At 44.5% G+C, this 25,321-nt stretch overlaps 6 non-coding genes across 6 annotated transcripts; 2 read left to right on the plus strand and 4 right to left on the minus strand.

The window, feature by feature from the left end:
* The first annotated feature begins 5,263 nt into the window (after positions 1 to 5,263).
* On the plus strand, positions 5,264 to 5,336 carry trnak-cuu (transfer RNA lysine (anticodon CUU)). Its single transcript has one exon. It is a non-coding gene; the product is annotated as a tRNA-Lys (tRNA).
* A 78-nt stretch (positions 5,337 to 5,414) lies between these two features.
* trnal-cag (transfer RNA leucine (anticodon CAG)) lies at positions 5,415 to 5,497 on the plus strand. The gene has a single exon. It is a non-coding gene; the product is annotated as a tRNA-Leu (tRNA).
* A 2,064-nt stretch (positions 5,498 to 7,561) lies between these two features.
* Positions 7,562 to 7,634, minus strand: trnav-aac (transfer RNA valine (anticodon AAC)). Its single transcript has one exon. It is a non-coding gene; the product is annotated as a tRNA-Val (tRNA).
* A 440-nt stretch (positions 7,635 to 8,074) lies between these two features.
* On the minus strand, positions 8,075 to 8,148 carry trnan-guu (transfer RNA asparagine (anticodon GUU)). The gene has a single exon. It is a non-coding gene; the product is annotated as a tRNA-Asn (tRNA).
* Positions 8,149 to 14,573: 6,425 nt separating this feature from the next.
* Positions 14,574 to 14,646, minus strand: trnav-cac (transfer RNA valine (anticodon CAC)). Its single transcript has one exon. It is a non-coding gene; the product is annotated as a tRNA-Val (tRNA).
* A 4,078-nt stretch (positions 14,647 to 18,724) lies between these two features.
* Positions 18,725 to 18,797, minus strand: trnav-cac (transfer RNA valine (anticodon CAC)). The gene has a single exon. It is a non-coding gene; the product is annotated as a tRNA-Val (tRNA).
* Between the last annotated feature and the right edge of the window lie 6,524 nt (positions 18,798 to 25,321).

Consider the following 25,321-nt stretch of genomic DNA (forward strand, 5'->3'; position numbering starts at 1 on the left):
AGAACATAAGAACATAAGAACATAAGAAATTGGAGCAGGAGTAGGCCAATCGGCCCCTCGAGCCTGCTCCGCCATTCAATAAGATCATGGCTGATCTGATCCCAACCACAAATCTAAAGAACACAAGAAGTCGGAGCAGGACCGGGCCACATAGCCCCTGGGCCCTCTCCGCCACCCACAGGGCATTGACCGATCCGAACTCAGCTTCATGTCCAATTTCCTGCCCGCTCCCCATAACCCCTAATTCCCTTTACTTCTAGGAAACTGTCTATTTCTGTTTTAAATTTATCTAATGATGTAGCTTCCACAGCTTCCTGGGGCAGCAAATTCCACAGACCTACCACCCTCTGAGTGAAGAAGTTTCTCCTCATCTCAGTTTTGAAAGAGCAGCCCCTTATTCTAAGATTATGCCCCCTAGTTCTAGTTTCACCCATCTTTGGGAACATCCTTACTGCATCCACCCTATCAAGACCCCTCACAATCTTATATGTTTCAATAAGATCGCCTCTCATTCTTCTGAACTCCAATGAGTAGAGTCCCAATCTACTCAACCTCTCCTCATATGTCCGCCCCCTCATCCCCGGGATTAACCGCGTGAACCTTCTTTGTACTGCCTCGAGAGCAAGTATGTCTTTTCTTAAGTATGGAGACCAAAACTGTATGCAGTATTCCAGGTGCGGTCTCACCAATACCTTATATAACTGCAGCAATACCTCCTTGTTTTTATATTCTATCCCCCTAGCAATAAAAGCCAACATTCCGTTGGCTTTCTTGATCACCTGCTGCACCTGCATACCAACTTTTTGATTTTCTTGCACTAGGACCCCCAGATCCCTTTGTACTGCAGTACTTTCCAGTCTCTCGCCATTAAGAAAATAACTTGCTCTCTGATTTTTCCTGCCAAAGTGCATAACCTCACATTTTCCAATATTATATTGCATCTGCCAAATCTCCGCCCACTCACCCAGCCTGTCTATATCCCCTTGCAGGTTTTTTATGTCCTCCTCACTCTCTACTTTCCCTCCCATCTTTGTATCATCTGCAAATTTTGATATGTTGCACTCGGTCCCCTCCTCCAAATCGTTAATATAGATTGTAAAGAGTTGGGGACCCAGCACCGACCCCTGTGGAACACCACTGGTTACTGGTTGCCAGTCCTAAAATGAACCATTTATCCCAACTCTCTGCTTCCTGTTTGATAACCAATCCTCCACCCATGCCAGAATATTACCCCCAATCCCGTGATTTTTTATCTTAAGTAATAATCTTTTATGTGGCACCTTGTCGAATGCCTTCTGGAAGTCTAAATACACTACGTCCACTGGTTCCCCTTTATCCACCCTATACGTTATATCCTCGAAGAACTCAAGCAAATTTGTCAGACATGACTTCCCCTTCATAAAGCCATGCTGACTTTGTCCTATTAAATTATGCTTATCTAAATGTTCCGTTACTGTCTCCTTAATAATAGACTCCAAAATTTTACCCACCACAGATGTTAAGCTAACTGGCCTATAATTTCCAGCCTTCTGCCTACTACCCTTTTTAAATAACGGTGTTACATTAGCAGTTTTCCAATCTGCCGGGACCTCTCCTGAGTCCAGGGAATTTTGGAAAACTATCACCAAAGCATCCACAATCCCTACTGCCACTTCCCTCAAGACCCTAGGATGGAAGCCATCAGGTCCAGGGGATTTATCCGCCTTGAGTCCCATTATTTTACTGAGTACCATCTCTTGAGTGATTTTAATCGTATTTAGCTCCTCCCCCCCGAGAGTCCCCTGTTTGTCCAGTGTTGGGATATTCTTAGTGTCCTCTACTGTAAAGACTGAAACAAAATATTTGTTCAGCATTTTTGCCATCTCCATGTTTCCCACCATTAATTTCCCGGTCTCATCCTCTAAGGGACCTATGTTTGCCTTAGCCACCCTTTTTCTTTTTATATAACTATAGAAACTCTTGCTATCTGTTTTTATATTTTTTGCTAATTTCTTTTCATAATCTAACTTCCCTTTCTTAATCAATCCTTTAGTTACTTTTTGCTGTCTTTTGAAGAATTCCCAATCATCTATCCTCCCACTAAGTTTGGCTACCTTATATGTCCTTGTTTTTAGTCGGATACTATCCTTGATTTCTTTACTTAGCCACGGGTGGCTGTCATTTCTTTTACACCCTTTTTTCCTCAGTGGAATATATTTATTTTGAAAGTTGTAAAATAACTCCCTAAATGAACACCACTGCTCATGTACCGTCTTACCCTTTAATCTATTTTCCCAGTCCACTTTAATCAATTCCGCTCTCATACCATCATAGTCTCCTTTATTCAAGCTCAGTACGCTTGTTTGAGAATCAACCTTCTCACCCTCTAATTGGATATGGAATTCAACCATGTTGTGGTCGCTCGTTCCAAGGGGATCCTTAACTAGGACATTATTAATTAATCCTGACTCATTACACAGGACCAGGTCCAAGGTTGCCTGCCCCCTTGTAGGATCAGTTACATACTGCTCAAGAAATCCATCCCTGATGCACTCAATGAACTCGTCCTCAAGGCTGCTCTGCCCAATTTGATCTGTCCAGTTAATATGATAATTAAAATCCCCCATAATTATGGCTGTTCCCTTATTACATGCCCCGACTATCTCCTGATTAATACTTCTTCCAGCAGAGTTGCAACTATTAGGAGGCCTATATACTACGCCCACTAATGTTTTTTTCCCTTATTATTCCTTATCTCCACCCAAACTGTTTCATTATCTTGATGCTTTGTCCCAATATCATTTCTCTGTATTACAGTGATTCCTTCCTTTATTAACATAGCCACCCCACCTCCCCTTCCTTCCTGCCTGTCCTTCCTGATTGTTAAATACCCTGGCATATTTAATTCCCAGTCGTTGTCACCCTGCAGCCATGTTTCTGTAATGGCCACAAGATCATACCCATACGTAGTTATTTGTGCCGTTAACTCGTCCATTTTATTACGAATGCTACGTGCATTCAGATAAAGAACTTTCAAATCTGTTTTGTGACGCTTAGTTCCTGCTTTTTCCTTTTTTAACACTTTACCTATTACTCCATACCTTCTGTCCCTTCCTGTTACGCTTTCCTCTCTCTCCCTGCTCAGGTTCCCAACCCCCTGCCACTTTAGTTTAAACCCTCCCCAACAGCACTAGCAAACACTCCTCCTAGGACAGCGGTCCCGGCCCTGCCCAGGTGCAGACCGTCCGGTTTGTACTGGTCCCACCTCCCCCAGAACCGTTTCCAGTGTCCCAGGAATTTGAATCCCTCCCCCTTGCACCATTCCTCTAGCCACGTATTCATTTGAAATATCCTCCTATTTCTACTCTGACTAGCACGTGGCACTGGCAGCAATCCTGAGATTACTACCTTTGAGGTCCTATTTTTTAATTTACCTCCTAACTCCCTATATTCTGCTTTTAGGACCTCATCCCCTTTTTTACCTATATCGTTGGTGCCTATGTGCACCACGACAGCTGGCTGTTCGCCCTCCCCCTCCAAAATGTTCTGTAGCCGCTCCGAGACATCCTTGATCCTTGCACCAGGGAGGCAACACACCATCCTGGAGTCTCGGTTGCGGCCGCAGAAACGCCTGTCTATTCCACTCGTAAAACAGCTTTTGTGATATTGTGATATTGTCTTTGACTCCCTCACCAGCGGAAAGGGTTTGCCTATCTCCCTTTCAATATCCTAAAAAGCCTTCTATATTCCAGGGAATAGAAGTATGTAACCGCTCCTCATAATTTAATCCTTCGAGCCCTGCTAACATTCTGGTAAATCGGGGCCGCGCTCCTTCCAAGGCCAATATACCCTTTTGGAGGAAAAGGGAATAACATTTAAAATGAGCGTCACTGAGGATCAGTTTTCTGTCGCTCAGAGTTATCTGCTTAATGAAGTAAAAGATGCAGCTTACAAAGAACAAGGGAGCAGCCACTGTCTCCTTTTTTGGCAGGAGAAGAAAATCAACCTGGATGTTTATGGAGACCAAGTTCCAACATAATGTTTCCACCCGGGATCGAACCAGCAACTTTTCGCGTGTAAAGCAAATGTGAGAACCACGACACTACAGAAACCGATGGTATCTTGTGCAACGCAATGGGCAACTGAATGGTGTCCTCTCTCTGCTCGTACTTGGAATGTGTTCTTTCAAGTACAGCAAGAGATTCAGACAGTGGCTGCTCCACCTGTTGTTTAAAAACTCTCAGGGTAGTGGGTTTGAGCCTCACATTGGGCGAGTACCGTTTTAAACTTTTATGCTGCTTCCACCGGTGAGCCCCAGCTCTGACACTTCCCCCACCCCCCTCCATCTCACCGCGCACGATGGGGCCACGCCCGGGCTGAATCTCTCCAATCAGGTTTCCGCCCCAGTTGCAGCATGAAATGGTCCTTATCAAAGTCACAAATGATACTCCATGTGACTCCCACCATGATAAACTATCCCTCCTCATCCTTCTCAAATACAATATCTCACCGTGCTGTTATGCTGTTAGACGAGTTTCCTCTCTCTGCTCTTATTTGCAATGTGTTGCTTTTCCGACTGATAACACTTAGTATCATTGTATTCTGTGAGTCCATGAGAGGAGATCATTCGGCCCATCGTGCTGTGCTGGGTCAAACACACGTATTCGTTCAAAATTCGTTCAGAGATGGAATGAGTGCCTTGTTGTCAGAAAATTGCCTGAACCCCCACAGTCTGCAGCTTTCCTCCTCGCTATCAACCACATGGCCGATTTTTGTGTCACCCGCAAATTTCTTAATCATGTCCCCTAAGTTTCGGTCCAAATCGTTAATGTAGAGCATAAAAAGCAAAGGACCAAGTACCGAGCCCTGCGGCACCCCACTGGAAACAGCCTTCCAGCCACAAAAACACCCGTCGACCATTACACTTTCCTTCCTGCCACTGAGCTAATTTTGGATCCAACAAGCCACATTCCCTTGGATCCCATGGTCCTTTCCTTTTTGGACCAATCTGCCATGAGGGAATTTTTCAAAAGCTTTGCTAAAATCCATGTAGACGACATCAATTGCGCTACCCTCATCGATCCTTCTTATCACCTCCTCGAAAAATTCAATCAGGTTAGTCAGACACAACTTCCCCTTAACAAATCCATGCTGACTGTCCTTGATTCGTCCGTGCCTTTCGAAGTGACAGTTCATCCTGTCCCTCAGAATTGATTCCAATAATTTGAAATGGAGTCTTTCTCCTGCTTGCTGCAATAACAGATAAGGTAATTCAAAGAAGCAAGCCCGGCTAGCTCAGTCGGTAGAGCATGCGACTCTTAATCTCAGGGTCGTGGGTTCGAGTCCCACGTTGGGCGAGTATCATTTTAAACTTTTATGTTGCGTTCACTGGCCAACGGTGCAGAATTGATGCAGAATGGAGCATTAAATTTGTAGTCAGGATGGCCGAGCGGTCAAAGGCGCTGCGTTCAGGTCGTAGTCTCTTCTGAAGGCGTGGGTTCGAATCCCACTTCTGACAATCCTTATTTTTACGAAGACGTGAAAATATTTTATTTGTGGATTGTGCTGCAGCTGATTTTTCGACCAAGTTGATTTACTCCTCCCACAAAAGCAACTGGCTTTGTGATGGAATTGTGACTTGAGAAGTTTCAAACGGTGAAATGTTTGACATATTAATGACCTGGACAAAGAAATAGAACAACAGTGGGAAACATTTAAAACGGTGATCAATAGAGTCCAGGAGAAATATATCCCACTAAAAAGCAAGAACAAACCAGCCAGAAATGACACACCAGGGAAGAATAAAAAACAAGGGCAAAATTGAAACTGAAGAAAAAGGCACACACTGGACAATAAAGGAGAGAGGGGAATGTGAAAAGACTGGGAAAGAAGTCTAAAGAACTATTAGAAAGGCAAAAAGGAATATCAAAAAAAGAAAAGTATTCTGGACACATCAACAGCCAAAGAAAATTTCGGATAGGAATAGGGCCACTAAGGGATACACACGACAAACTCACAGGAAATGACAGCGAAATGGCAGAAATATTAAATAATCACTTTGCTTCAGTCTTTACCAGCGAGACGAGTATTGTGGGCGTGACAGTAGAAGAAGAGATCAAAAAGATATGTAAAGAAATTTAAGATGGAAAGGGGGAGATAATTGAACAACTAATCAATCTTGGAGAGGAAATTTCCAGTTAGGAGCCTAACCAGAGTTTCAAACCGCCCAGCCACGCTAATTTCCGTATTACTGTTCAGGAGCTTATTTCACAGGGACACGATTACTGCGCTCCATTTAGGGAGGCTACGTGAAAGGCGGAAATTGATCTATTAATAGAATCATAGAATAAGATAGCGCCATTCGGCCCATCGTGCCTGTGTCAGCTCTCTGAAAGAGCTGTCCAGTTCGTCCCACTCGCCTGCTGTTTCCCCATAGCCCTGAAAATGTTTCCATCCAAGCGTTTATCCAATTCCCTTTTGAAAACTGTGAGTTAAGAAAAACAATATTGAAAGGGGTGCTGGGGCCTCTGCAGCGTCGATGTGGAGTGTGTGATGATTGAAGTTATCAAGATGGTTGCTTTACACATGGTATGATGTGCAATCATCCTGAAATACCTTCAATATCCAATACAAATTGAATTGCAAACCTGACGGACCAACACTGGAAAACAAATCACAAGTGAACGCAAATCATCTGGGACCCGTTTTTAGCCTCACGGCACTTTAAATAAAGTGAAATAACTTTGCATTGAAAGGATTTGGAACTTGCGTCTGTGCCTTTATCTGTTCCATTTCTTAAAGTTGCTGGCGTCTGATGATGGACACGCCTCTGCTCCCTCCATTGCACAAGAAATGAGGTGTTTGACGTTGACGGGACCTGTTGGTTATGAGCTCATCCTTTACATTGAGTGGGTTCGCGTCCTTTAAACGGCGTCAACTTTTGCCCAGCGGTGAACTTCGCAGCAAACAAGTTCATCACCGTCTCACCGCGGGCACTGACTGACACGTTTATCGTTATTTCTTTCAGACCGAAATAAATAGGAACCGTGATTTTAAATTTGCACTAAGTGATTTTTAGGTCGTCGCCTTTAAATGTTTCAAAGGCGACTCCGAATTTATGATAGTCTGGCCATTTCACCAGCCGTGTTGAAAACAGAACATGTCTCTAACTTTCGCGTCTTTTTTCGAAAGGCAAAAAACATATTTCCCATGACCTCTGAAGGATGGGCAAGTACATTTCAGAAATCAGAAGCAAGTTAACCAGCCTTTTAATCCGGAGTCAGACCTTTGCGCCACGCACTCTGAAGACAGGATCCTGGATGTTATTATATTTTTGAATGTTTCTTCAACACCGTTTCATATCTTGGTTGAATGGATGAGTCTTATCAAATCTCCGCCAGGTCCCACCGGGTGTGAGACAGTATTGGAAGCAGCCTTCACCCCCAATATCACGCTGGCTTTCATCGCCTGCTCTCAGCGGACTGCATGAACAGGGCTGGGAGATATGGACTTTGTTCACATTTAATCAGCAATGTGAATCGTTAAATATTTAATCATTTTTAATGGGGACAAGGTTTCAAAATATTTCCACCCGGTTTCGAACCGGGGAATTTTCGCGTGTTAGGCGAACGTGATAACCACTACACTACGGAAACCTGATATCTACAACCTCGTGTTAGGGATATAACCCCTCAGCCAAACTAATTTCCGTATTACTGTACAGGAGCTGATTTCACAGGGATACATTTACTGCGCTGTATTTCGGAAGGCTGCAGAGAAGGATCGGTGACGATAGTCAGGCAGGGAATCCCAGAGCATCGCGCCGACACAAACATTTCACTGTTTTTTTTGCATGTGCCTGATATCCGATGGCAGTGTAAATTATGGCGAATCAGGCATGCTCAGATGACATTGTTCACAGAGTGTTTTCTTGCAGCCAAATCACATATTAGAAAACTTGAAATGAGATGAAGAGATCGCAGCCATTTAAAGTGCTCCCAGTTACTGCAGATCAGGAATCGAAACTTGGCACCGGCTTCAGGGCAATCAGAATGAGGCAATGAATCCGAAAGTGGGAAGAAAAAGGTGCAATTTTCGTCCCTGGGTGGTCTCGAACCACCAACCTTTCGGTTAACAGCAGAACGCGCTAACCAATTGCGCCACAGAGACCGTCTGGTCCTTTTTCTTGCAAGATACACTAAAGCAGCGTGTCACCGAGCCAAAGTTACATGTTGCAGCCACAGAAATGCAATTATCCACTATCAGTGTTACTTTTCCAGAAATAAAGGATGGGACATTGTTTGTGGAAACATGGGAACGGTCTGGTCTCGCTCACAGCGTCGATATCACCGACAACCAGCTCTCCTGCAACCGGCGCGCCCACCGGTGCTTTGTCTGTTGGTTCGTTGCACTGTGGGAGATCCTTCGCCACACTGACTGCAGCGGTTTAAAAAGCCGGCTCACCACCACCTTCTCAAGGGCTTTTTGGGATGGGCAATAAATGCCGGCCTCGCCAGCGACGCCCACATCCCATGAACGAATAAAAAGAATATATTCTGAGCGTCCTGATGCTGATGTCAGGTTTTGATCCCTGATCTGCAGTAACTGGGAGCTGAAATATTAATTGTACCGAATGCAAACACTCCCTGATATATTTAACACTCTTACATGCCTTCCCTGCTGGCCTCGTCGTTCGGCTTCGGTGTTTTCATCACGGCGGCCAGGGTTGGGAATATGCTGTTACAAAAAAGAATTGCCAATTTTGTCGAATCACAGCAAACTTACGGCACAAAAGCAAGCCATTCGGCCCATCCTGTCCGCACCGGCCGGAAATGAGCTACCCAGCCGAATGCCACTTTCCAGCACTCGGTCTTTAACCTTGTAGGTTACGCCACTTCAAGTGCATATCCAAGTATTTTTTTAAATGTCACGAGGGATTCTGCCTCGACCACCCAGTCAGGCAGTGAGTTCCAGACCCCTACCACCCTCTGGGTGAAAAAAATTCTCCTCAGCTCCCCTTAAATCCTTCCATCAATCATTTAAAATCTCTGCCTCCAAGTTATTAACCTCCCTGCTAAGGTAAATAGGTCCTTCGCCTCCACTCTGTCTGGGCCCTTCATAATTTTGTACACCTCAATTAAATCACCACTCAGCCTCCTCTGTTCCAAAGAAAACAACCCCTGACTATCCAATCTTTCCTCACAGCCAAAATTCTCCAGCCATGGCAACCTCCTCGTAAATCTCCTCTGTACCCTCTCTAGTGCAATCGCAGCTTTTTTGACCAGTCTGTCATTTGGGACCTTGTAAAAGCCTTGCTAAAATCCATGTAGACGACATCAAAGTACTCCAGGTGTGTTCTCACCAAAGCCCTATTTAATTGCAGCAAGACTTCCTTACTCTTATACTCCAACCTCCTTTCAAAAAGGCCAAAATACCATTTTTCTTCCTAATTGATTGCTGTTCCTGCATGTTAACTTTCTGTGATTTGTTTACAAGTTCACCAAACTCCCTCTGAATACCGACATTTATTGGACTCTCACCTTTTAAAAAATATTCTGCTTTTCTATTCTTCCTACCAAAGTGGACAATTTCACATTTTCCCACTTTATCCTCCAACTGCCACCTTCTTACCCAATCACTTAACCTGTCGACCTCCCTTTGCGTCCTCCTCACGGCTTACTTTCCAACCGACCTTTGTATCATCAGCAAACTTAGATACATTGCACTCGGTCCCCTCATCTCAGTCATTAATATAGATTGTAAACAGCAATTGCAACTTAAATTGTCCGCCCAGGATCGAAAGCAGGGCCGTTCGCGTGTAAAGCGAACTGGTAACCGCTGCTGACTTATACTGGGCAGAGGGGAACTGACCAGTCACCTCTCTCTGCTCTGATTGGGACATTTTTACTTCTCTTTAAACAACATCTCTCCTGTCCCACACTAAAATCATGGACCAGAATCATAGACTATTACAGCACAGAAGGAGGCCATTCGGCCGTGTTGCCGTGCCTACTCTTTGAAAGAGCTGTCCAATTTAGTCCAAAAAACCCAGCCTTTTCCCCGTAACCTTGCAAATCAGTTCTCTTCAAGTACCTGTCCAATTGCCTTTTGAAAGTTCCTATGAAAGCTGCTTCCACCACCCTTTCAGGGAGTGGCTACCAGATCGGAACAACCCTCTGTGTGAAAAAAAAAATCTCCTCATTTCCCCTCTAGTCCTAAAAGCTCACAATCCTTCTCCACGGATGCCTTTTTACTAACATTTCATTCATCAAAACCAAACAAGATACTCTGGAAAATGTCTTCATTTTCAAGTAATTAATGTTCCGAAGGAGCTCCCTAATTTCCCTCCCCTTTATGAATCAGATCATTCTCATCCGGATCCTTTTCCACATGAACCGGCCTCCCCTCCCAGGGGCTGAGTTCAGAATCTTCGAAGGATACAGCTCAGAAGCAGGCCATTCGGGCCATCGCGCCCGTGCCTTATCCAACAAACCATGTACCAGATTCTCCTGAATTCCAGGGTGTGGAACGAAAGCGAACAACAAAAGCCCTGACATTCGACCGTGGAGGTACAGGCAATTCTGTGACAAACCGGTTTGTCTTTTTCCCGGTTTTTCCCTGTCTATCTGACTGCGTTTATCTCTGTGTGTGTGGAGCTGCAGGCTGATTTTGAATTCATAAGTGTGTTTGTGTATGTTTCGTGCAATAAATAAATGAGTGAATCAGACGCTTCTCTCCCTGACACTGGGGAACTAGTGAGGCAGAATTCAGAGCAGGGTTCTGTTTATTGTGAAAAAGGGAATGCAATATGAATTCCGGAATTATTCAGAATTCTACCAGCGCTAAAACCAAATGCGACCCCCGCCGTGATTTAAATACGCAGCTTTCTGATTTAGATTCAGACGCGCTAACGTTGCGCTACGAGGTCTGATGGTAGCGATCGGGTTATTTACCTTTATGAAAGTTTCTCATGCACCATTTCATTTATTTCAGATTTCCAAATCCCGCCCACTCCCACCGGGTATCAGGCAGCCTCAGAAGCAGCCTTCACCTGTCCGCGGCAGCATGACTGCAGCAAATCCAATGACACACACCCGGCACCCAGAATCATCACATCACAGGAAAGGAACTGCTCAAAATACATAACAGGACCGGCAGCATCTGAAAAAACGCTGAGACTTTCGGTGTTTGGACTTTGTTCAGGACTGCGAACAGGACGGTGTGAAAATTTAAACAATGGATGTGCATAAATGGATGTCATGCTTCTTTATAAATTGAGTGTTTAAGTTATGTGTGCCATTTATAAATTTATTTTGATTATTTTTACAATATGATATATCTTGTTATAAATATATATGATTGCACCTGTGACACTTATAAATACATTTGGGTGTAACTGCTTGGTGGTTATCATTATATCTCTGTGTATCTGTGTTATGTATTTGTGTGTAATGAAAAGTAAGACATAGAGAAATAAATATCCAGAAAATACATTTACAATATATACCCCACAAAAAAGGAATAACTAAAAGATATATCTAAATAGATTTGTAAGCAGCAGTCATGAAATGCATTTACATCTTACAAATCAGAAATATATTTTCAATCTAACACGGCTGCAGCCCAATATATTTATAACCATCTGTTGACAATGTATAAGTCGGGTTTATGGTTATCGAGTGGTTAGAATTCGGCGCTTTCAGCACTATGGCCCGGGTTTGATTCCCGGTCAGCGCATTTGTTTTTACAAAACAGTTCACTTAATTACGCAAAATTATACAAGTCTCTTAGATGATTCTTTCAATTACCATTAATAAACCCACAACTTTCTGGTTCACACTGAACGAAATGCTAACAAGTTTGCCGAGTAAATGTCGAAACGACGCGAACTTCTCTGACTATCATCCCTTCTCATTTTACGCACTTTATTTTTGGAGTCTGCTTCAAAGTGTTCAGTGGTGATGAGACGAGGAATCTGGTGCAGCCGTTGTTGAATGTGAAAGGATTGCAGCCCAATTTACACGAGAGAAAGCTCGTGCCTGGAGGTTTGTGAGGAGCAAGTTCCAGCAAATTGTTTCTGTCCCGGGATTAAACCGGGAGTTTTTCGCGTGTGACGCCAACATGATAACCATTACACCACGAAAACAACTATTTAGTCCAGCCCAGGTCAGATGGAAGTGTTAAGGGAGAAAGTGAACTGCTGACTCCCACTTCTGGGGGATGTCCCAAAGCGCTTCATAGAGGTGTAATCAAAAACATGGAATCATGGAATCGCAGGAGTCCATTCGGCCCATCGTGCGTTGGCCAGCTCTTTAAAATAAATGGTGCAATTTTAAAGGGGGTGCAGGAACAGAGAGACCTGAGGGTATACGTACACAAATCTTTGAAGGTGGCAGGACAAGTTGAAGAGATTGTAAACGAAAACGTATTCGGAATCGTTGACTTTATTAATAGAGGCATAGAGTACAAAAGCAAGGAACTTATGCTGAACCTTTATAAATCACTGGTTAGACCCCAGCTGGCCATCACACAATTCTGCCCACCACACTTTAGGAAGGATGTCAAGGCCTTGGAGAGGGTGCAGAGGTGATTTACTAGAATGGTGCCAGGGATGAGGGATTGCAGTGAGGTGGAGAGACTGGAGAAGCTGGGGTTGTTCTCCTTAGAGCAGAGACGGTTAAGGGGAAATTTAACAGGGGTCTTCAAAATCATGAACGGTTTTGATAGAATAAATCAGGAGAAACTATTTCCAGTGCCAGAAAGAATGGTAACCAGAGGACACAGATTTAAGGTAATTGGCAACAGAGGTGAGATGAGGAGAATGTTATTACGCAGCGAGTTGTCATGATCTGGAATGCACTGCCTGAAAGGGTGGTGGAAACAGATTCAATAATAACATTCAAAGGGGAACTGGATAAATACTTGAAGGGGAAAATTTTGCAGGGCTATGGGGAAAGGGAAGGGGAGCGGGTCTAATTGGATAGCTCTTTCAAAGAGTTGGCGCAGGCACGATGGACCGAATGGCCTCCTTCTGTGATGTTTCCATGCTGTGATTCTATGTTATGGAGGATTTTCTGATGCAGTGGATATTCGGGGCAGAGGACCAAGTGGGGATTGAGCTCGACGGCAAGTGTATACAGTTCGTTCAAAGGACTGAAGCCGATGGTTTCATTCCTCCCGTCGTTTAGCAGCAGGAAATTACTCGGCCATGCAGGCGACTTTTTTTGTCTTCATTCATGGGATGTGGGTGTCAATGGCGAGGTCAGCATTTATTGCCCATCCCTAATTGCTCTTGAGAAGGTGCTGGTGAGTCGCCTTCGTGAACTGCACCTTTCATTGACTGTGTCATTGACATTTTCTGGATAGAGAGAAACTATTTCCGCTGGTTGGGGATTCTAGGACTTGGGGGCACAGTCCAAAAATTAGAGCTACATCTTTCAGGAGTGAGATTTGAAAACATTTCCACACACAAAGGATGGAACAAGTTTGGAACTCTCTTTCCCTAACGGCAATTGATGTTTGCTTAATTGCAAATTTTAAATCTGAGATCGATAGCTTTTTGCCAAAAGAACGTATGAAGGGATAAGGGCCAAAGGCAGGTACATGGAGTTCGATCACAGTTCAGCCATGATCTTATCAAATGGCGGAGCGGACTCCAGGGGCTGAATGGCCGACTCTAATTCCGATGGTACATTTCCCCAAGTGTCTGCTCTCTCCATAGTTGCGACCTTGTGTTTAAAGCATATTTTCGTTTAAAGGTTGGTTTAGGGATGAGCCGGTGGGCGTCAAAACGTGCCGTGGATCGAGACCGGGTTGGTTATTGCGGGAAGAGCAAATCAACTGGGCCGAAAAATCAACTGCAGCTCAAGCAACAAATGAAATAGGAGTCAAAGTAACCAATGTCGGAAGTGGGAAGGAGACTGCGACCTGAAAGCAGTGCCTTAGACCGCTCGGCCATCCTGACGGATAAATAACACTTTGCCTCGCCACCCTTTCCACATTGAGACCCCCCCGGAGAAAGGTTCATTCACTCGAGTGCTTGGTGATATAAATGATGCTGGAAAGGCTCGGTGAGCGGGATGCCACCTCCCCGGGTTTTCCTGAGCCTATTGTACTTTATTCCTATTTAATGACGGGAATATTCGCAATCAGTAGCCAAAAAGGATTAAAAGCTGAATCACAGAGAAATGGAAATCCTCGTTAAATCTGATAATGCTGTAAGTAAAACTCGCTGGTGGTCCAGTGGTTAAGATTCGCCGCTTTTACCACTGCGGCCGGGGTGCGATTTCCAGCCAGAAGAGCAACTTTTGAACACTTGTTATATTAATCGCATGGAAGAAAAAAAAAACAATATTTTTGTTATTCACCATTAATTAACCGATAACGTTATTTTGCAGAATGAAAGGCCACTGAGGGATGTTGGAAAAGTTTAATAATGTCTTTTGTGCGATGAACTTTTTATTCCTTCTCATTTTACACACTGTATTTTGAAGGGCTCCGTTTGAAATGTTCAGTGCTCGTGAGACCACGAATTTGTGTCGAACTGAACAAAACAGGCTCTTTCACAGAGGACAGAAAAATCTGCCCCAAAATAATGTTCCCGCCCGGGATTGAACCGGGGACTTTTCGCGTGTGAGGCGAACGTGATAACCACTACACTACGGAAACCTCTGATCTGGTTACCAGCCAGAAGTTAGAATGACTGTATTGATTCTCATTCATAACTATTCACTTGATCGAAGTTGCACAAGTCACAAAAGAAAAATGTTCATTTCAAAGTTATTAAACTCCCAAATGTGGCCTGTCTTGTTTGGACAGGGGTTGACCCTGACGTCACAGCCTCAACAAAGCATTTTCTCAACATTTCCATTGGGAACAGGAGGAGGCCATTCAGCCCATTGAACCTGTTCCGCCCTTCAATTAGATCAGAGATGATCTGAACCTCAAATCAATTTATCCGCCTTTGCTCGCTATCCCTCGATACCCTTACCCAACAAAAATCTATCGATCTCAGTCTTGAAAGCTTCAATTGACCCCCAGCATTCACAGCCTTTTGGGGGACAGAGTTCCAGACTTCTACTGCCCTTTGTGTAAAAAAGTGCTTCCTGATTTCGAACCTGAATGGCATGGTTCTAATTTTAAGATTATGTCCCCCTCGTTCTTGATTCCCCAGAGGAAATTGATTCTCTCTCTCTATTCTATCGAATAATTTGAACATGTTAAACACCTCGCTCAGACCGCCCCTCAATCTTCGATACTCGAGGGAAGACGAGCCCAATCTGTGCAGCCTGTCCTCATAATTCAACCTTTTTAGCCCCGGTAACATTCTGGTGAATCTGCTCTGCAACCCCTCCAAGGCCAATCTATCCTTCCTGAGGTGCAGTGTCCAAAACTGAACGCAGTTAGTCCAGACGCAGTCCAACCAGAGCTTTATATAACTGGAACATAACTTCCACTTCTTGATATTCCAGCCCCCTGAGATAAAGGCTAAAGCTCCGTTAGCCTTTTAAATTATTTTTGGACCCGTCCGTTAGCTTTTACTGATTTATGTAAATGAACCTTTAATTCTCTCTGCTTCTCCACAGTTCCGAGCTTCTTACCATTTGGTAAATACCCTGACCATCGGTCCAAAGTGGATTACCCCGCATTGAACTCCATCTGCCATAGTTTCTCCCACTCACTTAATCTATCAATGTCCCTTTGCAACTTTTCACTCGCATCCACACTACTTACTGTACCACCCAACTTAGTGTCATCAGCAAACTTGGATATACGACTCTCTGTTCCTTCATCTAAGTCATTGATAAATATGGTGACAAGCTGAGACCCCACTTACAGATCCCTGGGGGACACCACTCGTCGCATCCTGCCAATTGGAGTATGTATCCATTATCCCTACTCTCTGTCTCCCATCTCCGAACCAATTCTCTACCCATGTCAATACATTGCCTCAAGTTCCATGTGTTTTCATTTTTGCCAATAGTCTCATGTGTGGAACCTTATCAAATGCCTGTCGGAATTCCACATAAATAATATCATAGGAACATACGAACAGGAGTAGGCCATTCAGCCCCTCGTTCCTGCTCCGCCATTTGATAAGATCATGGCTGATCTGTGATCTAACTCCATATACCTGCCTTTGGCCCATATCCCTTAATACCTTTGATTGCCAAAAAGCTATCAATCTCACTTCTAAATTTAGCAATTGAGCTGGTATCAATTGCCGTTTGCGGAAGAGAGTTCCAAACTTCTACCACCCTTTGTGTGTAGAAATGTTTTCTAATCTCGCTCCTGAAAGGTCCGGCTCTAATTTTGAGACAAAATGGCTGTAAGCACGGCGGCCATCTTGGACAAAATGACGGCAAGTCCTTCACGGCTGTTCGACAGGAACAGAAGGAGGCCATTGAGCTCCTCAAGCCTCTTATATGGGAACTGAAGGCCATTCAGCCTCTGAAGGCTGTTACACAGGAAAAGGAGGAGGCCATTCAGCCCCTCAAGCCCGGTACATCGTTACTGGAGGCCGATCATCCCCTCAAGCCTGTTACATGGAATCAGGAGGAGGCCATTCAGCCCTTCGAGCATGTTATACAGGAACCTGAGGCCAATCAACCCCTCAAGCCTGTCAAATAGCAAAAGGAGGAGGTCATTCAGCCCCTCGAGACTGTTATCTGAGAACTGAAGGCCATTCTGCCCATCGAGCCGTTTATACAGGAACTAGACGCCAATCAACCCTTCAAGCCTCTAAGGTAGCAACAGGAGGCGGCCATTCAGCCCCTCGAGCAACTTACACCAGATCTGGTGGCCAATCAGCCCCTCAAGCCTGTAAAATAGGAATCAGAGGAGGCCACTCAGCCCCTCGAGCCTGTTATATGGGAACTGAAGGCAATTCAGCCCCTCGAGCCCGTTACACCACACCTGGAGGCCAATCAGCCCCTCAAGCCTGTTACATAGGAACAGCAGCAGGCCATTCAGCCCCTCGAGCGTGTTATACGGGAACTGAAGGCCATTCAGCACCGCGAGCCTATTACACTGGAATAGGATTCGGCCATTAAGCCCCTCGAGCTTGTTGCACTGGAACAGGAGGAGGCCATTCAGCCCTTCGAGACTGTTATACAGGATCTGGATGCCATTCAGCCCCTCGCGCATGTTACATAGGAACAAGAGGAGTCCATTCAGCCCCTCGAGCATGTTAATGCAGGAACAAGATGAGTCCATTCAGCCACACGAGCCTGTTACATAGGAACAGGATTAGTCAATTCAGCTCCTCAACCTGTTCCGCCATTCAATTCGATCATGGCTGATCTGTATCTTAACTCCATCTACCCGCCTTGGTTCCTTAATTATTAATACCCATGCCTAACACAAATCTGCAATCTTCGTTTTGAAATTTCGTATTCACCCCAGGCCTCAACAGAATGAAATGCTTCCTGACATCAACCCTGAACGGCCGAGCTCTAATTTTAAGGTTATTCCCCCTTGTTCTGGATTCCACACCAGAGGAAGTAGTTTCTCTCCATCTACCCTATCAACTCCTTTAATCATCTTAAACACCTCAATTAGATCACCCCTTAATCTTCTATATTCAGGGGAATAAAGCCTAGTCTATTCAACCTGTCCTCATAATATAACCCTTCTAGCCCGGCTATAATTCTGGTGAATCTGTGCTGCATTCCTTCCAAGGCCAATATATCCTTCCTGAGGTGCAGTGCCCAGAACTGAATGCAGTTCTCCAGATGGGCTCTAACCAGAGCTCTGTACAGCTGGAACATAACTTCCACCCCTTTATTTTCCAGCCCTCGAGAAATAAAGGCCAACATTCTATTAGCCTTTTTAATTATTTTTGTAACTGTCCACTAGCTTTTAATGATTTCTGTACTTGGACCCTAAATCTCTCTGCTCCTCCACAGTTCCGAGCTCCTCACCATTTAGAAAACTCTCTGATCTATCTTTCTTAGATCCGAAGTGGATGACCTCACATTTCCCCACATTGAACTCCATTTACCACAGTTTTACCCACTCACATAATCTCCCAATATCCTGGGAATGCTTGGTGATTTTGTTTGGTTGGAGAATGCTTGAAATCAGATTGTTATTTTTAAAAGATTCGAAATGATTTTTAACTTGTACAGTTTGAACCAGATCATTATTCCCCGATCAATAAAATGTCTGTGTTTTTCAGATAGCGGCGACAGTTCAGAGATAGTTGCCTTTTTGTCTACTTTAATGAAGTGAAATTTTGCTGATTTAAAATCAGCTGTATTTCTTAGCTTGAAAAAGCAGCTCCTCTGTTGGTGAGGCTTCATTCCCAATGTATCAGTGTTTCCGCTTATCCTGATATCAGTGCAACATTTGAAGGGTTCCAGCCCACTCGTTCGATCCAGTGCCGAATAGTGCTTGCTCTTCAGAGGGTGCCGCGGCTCCGGTTCGATTCCCGGTCAGAAAAGCAACTTTTGAACACTTGTTATATTAGTCGCATGAACTAATTGAAAGGCTGTGGCAAGAAAAAAAAACGATCATTGTTTTCATCACCATTAATTAACCGATAACGTTATTTTGCAGAAAGGCGACTGAGGGAAGTTTGAAATCATTTCTTTTGTGCGATGAACTTTTTATCCCTTCTCATTTTACACACTGTATTTTGAAGGGCTCGGTTTAAAATGTTCAGTGCTCGTGAGACCACGAATTTGTGTTAAATTTAACAGGACCGGCTCTTTCACAGATGAAAAAAACATCTGCCCCAACATAATGTTTCCACCCGGGATCGAACCGGGGACCGTTCGCGTGTGAGGCGAACGTGATAACCACTACACTACGGAAACCTTTGCTTTGGTGGTCAGCCAGAAATTAGAATGACGGCATTGATTCTCTTTCATAACTATTCAATTGATCGAAGTTGCACAAGTCACAAAAGAAAAATGTTCATTTCAAAGTTATTAAACTCCCAAATGTGGCCTTGTTTTGACAGGTGTGGGACCTGGCATCACAGCATCAATAAAGCATATTCTCAACATTTCCATTGGGAACAGGAGGAGGCCATTTCGCCCCTTGAACCTGTTCCACCCTTCAATTCGATCAGAGATCATCTGAACCGCAAATCCATTTACCCGTCTTTGCTCCCTATCTCTCGATACCCTCACCCAACAAAAATCTATCGATCTCAGTCTTGAAAGCTTCAATTGAACCCCAGCATCCACAGTCTTTTGGGGGACAGAGTTCCAGACTTCTACTGCCCATTGTGTAAAAAAGTGCTTCCTGATTTCGAACCTGAATGGCATGTTTCTAATTTTAAGGTTCTGTCCCCCTCGTTCTTGATTCCCCAGAGGAAATTGATTCTCTCTCTCTTTATTCTATCGACTCATTTAAACATGTTAAACACCTCGCTCAGACCGCCCCTCAATCTTCGGTACTCGAGGGAATACGAGCCCAGTCCATGCAGCCTGTCCTCATAGTTTAACGTTTTTATCCCCGGTAACATTCTGGTGAATCTGCTCTGCACTCCCTCCAAGGCCAATCTATCCTTCCTGAGGTGCAGTGTCCAAAACTGAACGCAGTTACTCCAGACGCAGTCTAACCAGAGCTTTATATAACTGGAACATAACTTCCACTTCTTTATATTCCAGCCCCCTGAGATAAGGGCTAACACTCCGTTCGCCTTTTAAATTATTTTTGGACCCGTCCGTTAGCTTTTACTGATTTATGTAAATGAACCGTTAATTCTCTCTGCTTCTCCACAGTTCCGAGCTTCTTACCATTTGGAAAATACCCTGACCATAGGTCCAAAGTGGATTACCCCACATTGAACTCCATCTGCCATAGTTTTGCCCACTCACTAAATTTATCAATGTCCCTTTGCAACTTTCCACTCGCATCCACACTACTCACTGTACCACCTAACTGAGTCTCATCAGCAAACTTGGATATACGACTCTCTGTTCCTTCATCTAAGTCATTGATAAATATGGTGACAAGCTGAGACCCCAGTTACAGATCCCTGGGAGACACCACTAGTCGCATCCTGCCAATTGGAGTATGTACCCATTATCCCCACTCTCTGACTACGATCTCCTAACCAATTCTCTACCCATGCCAATACATTGCCTCAAGTTCCATGCGCTTTCATTTTTGCCAACAGTCTCTTGTGTGGAACCTTATCAAATGCCTGTCGGAATTCCATATAAATAATATCATAGGAACATAGGAACAGGAGTAGGACGTTCAGCCCCTCGTTCCTGCTCCGCCATTTGATAAGATCATGGCTGATCTGTGATCTAACTCAATATACCCGCCTTTGGCCCATATCCCTTAATACCTTTGATTGCCAAAAAGCTATCAATCTCACATCTAAATTTAGCAATTGAGCTGGTATCAATTGCCATTTGCGGAAGAGAGTTCCAAACTTCTACCACCCTTTGTGTGTAGAAATGTTTTCTAATCTCGCTCCTGAAAGGTTCGGCTCTAATTTTTAGACAAAATGGTGGCAAGTTCGCCCGACATCTTGGACAAAATGGCAGCAAGTCTGGCAATCATCTTGGACAAATTGGCCGCAAGTCCTTCACGGCTGTTCGACAGGAACAGAAGGAGGCCATTGATCTCCTCAAGCCTTTAATATGGGAACTGAAGGCCATTCAGCCTCTGAAGGCTGTTACACAGGAAAAGGAGGAGGCCATTCAGCCCCTCAAGCCCGTTACATCGTTACTGGAGGCCGATCATCCCCTCAAGCCTGTTACATAGAATCAGGAGGAGGCCATTCAGCCCTCTGAGCCTGTTATACAGGAACTTGAGGCCAATCAACCCCTCAAGCCTGTCAAATATCAAAAGGAGGAGGCCATTTAGCCTTTCGAGCCTGTTATCTGGGAACTGAAGGCCATTCAGCCCTTCGAGCCTGTTATATAGGAACTAGACGCCAATCAACCCTTCAAGCCTGTAAGATAGCAACAGGAGGAGGCCATTCAGCCCCTCGAGCACCTTAGACTAGATCTGTTAGCCAATCAGCACCTCAAGCCTGTTAGATAGGAACAGCAGCAGGCCATTCAGCCCCACGAGCGTGTTCCACGGGAACTGAAGGCCATTCAGCACCTCGAGCCGATTACACTGGAATAGGACTCGGCCATTAAGCCCCTCGAGCTCGTTGCACTTGAACAGAGGAAGCCATTCAGCCCTTCGAGACTGTTATACAGGATCTGGACGCTATTCAGCCTGTCGCGCATGTTACATAGGAACAAGAGGAGTCCATTCAGCCCCTCGAGCATGATAATATAGGAAGAAGATGAGAACATTCAGCCCCTCGAGCATGTTACATTGGAACAAGAGAAGTCCATTCAGCCACACGAGCCTGTTACATAGGAACAGGAGTAGACAATTCAGCTCCTCAACCTGTTCTGCCATTCAATTAGATCATGGCTGATCAGTATGTTAACTCAATCTACCCGCCTTGGTTCCTTAATCATCAATACCCTTGACTAATAAAAATCTATCAATCTCCGTTTTGAAATTTCGGATTGACCCCCAGCCTCAACAGACTTTTGTGGGAGAGAGTTCCAGATTTCTACGACCCTTTGTGTGAAGAAGTGCTTCCTGACATCACCCCTGGACGGCCGAGCTCCAATTTTAAGGTTATGGCCTTTTGTTCTGGACTCCCCCAACAGAGGAAGTAGTTTCTCTCCATCTACCCTATCAACTCCTTTAATCATCTTAAACACCTCAATTAGATCACCCCTTAATCTTCTATATTCAGGGGAATAAAGCCTAGTCTATTCAACCTGTCCTCATAATATAACCCTTCTAGCCCGGCTATAATTCTGGTGAATCTGTGCTGCATTCCTTCCAAGGCCAATATATCCTTCCTGAGGTGCAGTGCCCAGAACTGAATGCAGTTCTCCAGATGGGCTCTAACCAGAGCTCTGTACAGCTGGAACATAACTTCCACCCCTTTATTTTCCAGCCCTCGAGAAATAAAGGCCAACATTCTATTAGCCTTTTTAATTATTTTTGTAACTGTCCACTAGCTTTTAATGATTTCTGTACTTGGACCCTAAATCTCTCTGCTCCTCCACAGTTCCGAGCTCCTCACCATTTAGAAAACTCTCTGATCTATCTTTCTTAGATCCGAAGTGGATGACCTCACATTTCCCCACATTGAACTCCATTTGCCACAGTATTGCCCACTCATAATCTCTCAATGTCCTTGGAATTCTTGGTGCCTTTGTTTGGTTGGACAATGCTTTAAATCAGTTCATTATTTTAAAAAGATCACAATTGATTTTTATTTTGTACAGTTTGAACAAGACCATTATTCCCCGATCAGTAAAATATCTATGTTTTTAAGAGAGTGGCGACAGTTCAGAGATAGTTGCCTTTTTGTCTACTTTAATGAAGTGAATGTTTGCTGATTTAAAATCAGCTGTATTTCTAAGCTTGAAAAAGCAGCTCCTCTGTTAGGTGAGGCTTCACTCCCAATGTCTCAGTGTTTCCGCTTGTCCTGATATCAATGTAACATTTGAAGGGCTCCAGGTAATGAACAGTGAAACCCCTTCAGATTATCTCAGCCCACTCGTTCTATCCAGTGCCTAATAGTGCCTGCTCTTCAGAGGGAGACAGATTCACACTACACTAGAGCTTGTTTTAGACTTTAACTGCCAAACAAATTGATGAAACAATAAGAGAACAAACAAAATAGTAGCAGTAAGACAACAGTTTTACTGTAAAACTCAACCAGATCCTTAATGGAAAAGAAAATAATAAATAATTCACAAATACTATACGAAACTGTGACCGAACTTTCGAACATCCTGGTTCTTTGTTGTCTTTTTATCACAAACTATGGAAGCTGTCGACTTGATGAACATTCTCAGAGATTCCAAACAGACTCACCAGTTTGAAAAAGACAAGGTGAAAAATGGCTTCAAAACAGTGACTGGGAGCCAGTCATTTTAAGCAATGGTTTGTTCAATTCAAAAGAAGCTGCCAATCAAAACTGTACGAGAGGAAATGACCCCGGAGGTTTGAATCTGAATCAAATGTTTGACTTTGTGAGATCCAGCCTGACTTTAATCGGTGCAGCCTGCCTTTAAGAGGTGCAGCCTGCCTTTCAGAGGTTCAGCCTGCCTTTAAGAGGTGCAGCCTGCCTTTCAGATGTTCAGCCTGCCTTTGAGAGGTCTGGGCTGCCTTTGAGAGGTGTGGGCTGCCTTTCAGAGGTTCAGTCTGCCTTTAAGAGGTGCAGCCTGACTTTAATCGGTGCAGCCTGCCTTTAATCGGTGCAGCCTGCCTTTAAGAGGTGCAGCCTGACTTTAATCGGTACAGGCTGCCTTTAATCGGTGCAGCCTGCCTTTAAGAGGTGCAACCTGCCTTTATGAGGTGCAGCCTGCCTTTAAGAGGTGCCGGCTGCCTTTCAGAGGTGCAGCCTGCCTTTAAGAGGTGCGGGCTGCCTTTAAGAGGTGCAGCCTGCCTTTCAGAGGTGCGGCCTGCCTTTCAGAGGTGCGGCCTGCCTTGAAGAGGTGCGGGCTGCCTTTTCGAGGCGCTCACCACTCACGCAATATCAGGGCCCCCCTGCTGGTGAGAAGCCGCTCAACAGCACAGCCAGGCCTGACTGCTCGCAGGAATCAGGTAAATCACCAGGCAGCACCAATCTCACGGACTGTCCGCATCTCAACGACCGGGTGCAGGTTAATCACTCGGGGGTTAATCGCCCCCCGCGCCCGGATTCGGGGGTTATCGAATTTAACCCCGTACATTTCTTTATATATATTTTACATAGAATACAGCACGGCACAGAAACAGGCCATTCAGCCCATCTGGGTAAAGAAATTCCCCTGAATTTCTTATTTGACAACAACAACAAATTGTTGAATATATGGTATAATATAATATATAATAGAATTATACAGTTACATATATTTTACATTGAATGTACAGTACAACAGAGTATAGTACAGAGGCCATTCAGCCCGATTTCTATTTCTATTTTACAACATTTGCTTGTATATATAAAATATTTATCTTTTGAGATATATATATATATATATAGCATTGAATACTGCACGGCACAGAAAGAGGCCATTCGGCCCATCTGTGTAAGGAAGTCTCTCCGGGATTCCCTGTTTTCCCACAACATCATAACAACATTATCTATATTTGTATACTACATAGAATTACATCGAATGTACAGCAGAGAAACAGAGGTCATTCGGCCCAACTGGGTAAATAAATATCCCATAGAGTCCCCACAGTGATTATTGATCCCACAGTGCACCCAGTGATAGTGCCCCATTGATCCACAGTGTCACAGTGATCCACAGTGCACCCAGTGATCGCAGAGTGACCCAGTGACCCCCACAGTGCACCCAGTGTTACTGCCCCAGTCTTGCACAGCGTCCCAGTGATCCACATTGTCCCAGTAATCCGCAGAGAACCCAGTGATCGCACAGTGATCGCAGAGTGACCCAGTGATCCCACAGTACACCCAGTGATAGTGCCCCATTGATCCACAGTGTCCCAGTGATCCACAGTGCACCCAGTGATCGCACAGTGATCGCAGAGTGATCCAGTGACCCCCACAGTACACCCAGTGTTATGCCACAGTCATGCACAGTATCCCAGTGATCCACATTGTCCCAGTGATCCACATTGAACCCAGTGATCCCACAGTGATCGCAGAGTGACCCAGTGATCCTCCTGCACACCCAGTGATAATGTCACAGTGCTCCCAAAGTGATCCCAGTGATCCCACAGTGCACCCAGAGGTCCCAGTATCCAAACTGAATTTGTGTAAATGTTTGAGAGACTTTCATGTGCATATAAAATAAGATATATATATATGTATATATATATATATATGTATATAATATTTCTATATTACATAGAATGGGTAAAGTAGTTTCTCCTGTCACCCCATGAAGCTGAAACAAAATGGCCGCCAGTGTCCCAGTGAACCTGCAGGATCCCAGTGATCCCACAGCAACCCGTGATCCCACAGTGCTCCCACCGATCCCACAGTGACCCAGGCAAAACTCACGTGAGCCACATTGAGTGCAGCCTGGGATGAAGGCCTCGGTCAGTTCCCTGTGGAGAGAAAGCTTCTTGTCCAAAGAATCCTCCTCCTCCCAAAAATTCTCTTTCCACATCTTCATGTTACAGCATTTCCACAAAAAAAATCCTCTGTAGGGAGAGAGAGGTGCTGAAAAGGAATTGATTAAAAACAAAGCAAGTGATTGAAAGGGCACAGCAAGAGCCCAGAGCTCCCTCACACTCACTCACTCACACACATTCACACTCACTCACTCACTCACTCGCTCCATTACATAGGCAGGCAATCTCTCACCAAACACCACTGACAAAGAAACTCCCC

This window comes from Heptranchias perlo, unplaced genomic scaffold (assembly GCF_035084215.1).
Source record: "Heptranchias perlo isolate sHepPer1 unplaced genomic scaffold, sHepPer1.hap1 HAP1_SCAFFOLD_59, whole genome shotgun sequence".
Lineage (NCBI taxonomy): Eukaryota > Metazoa > Chordata > Chondrichthyes > Hexanchiformes > Hexanchidae > Heptranchias > Heptranchias perlo.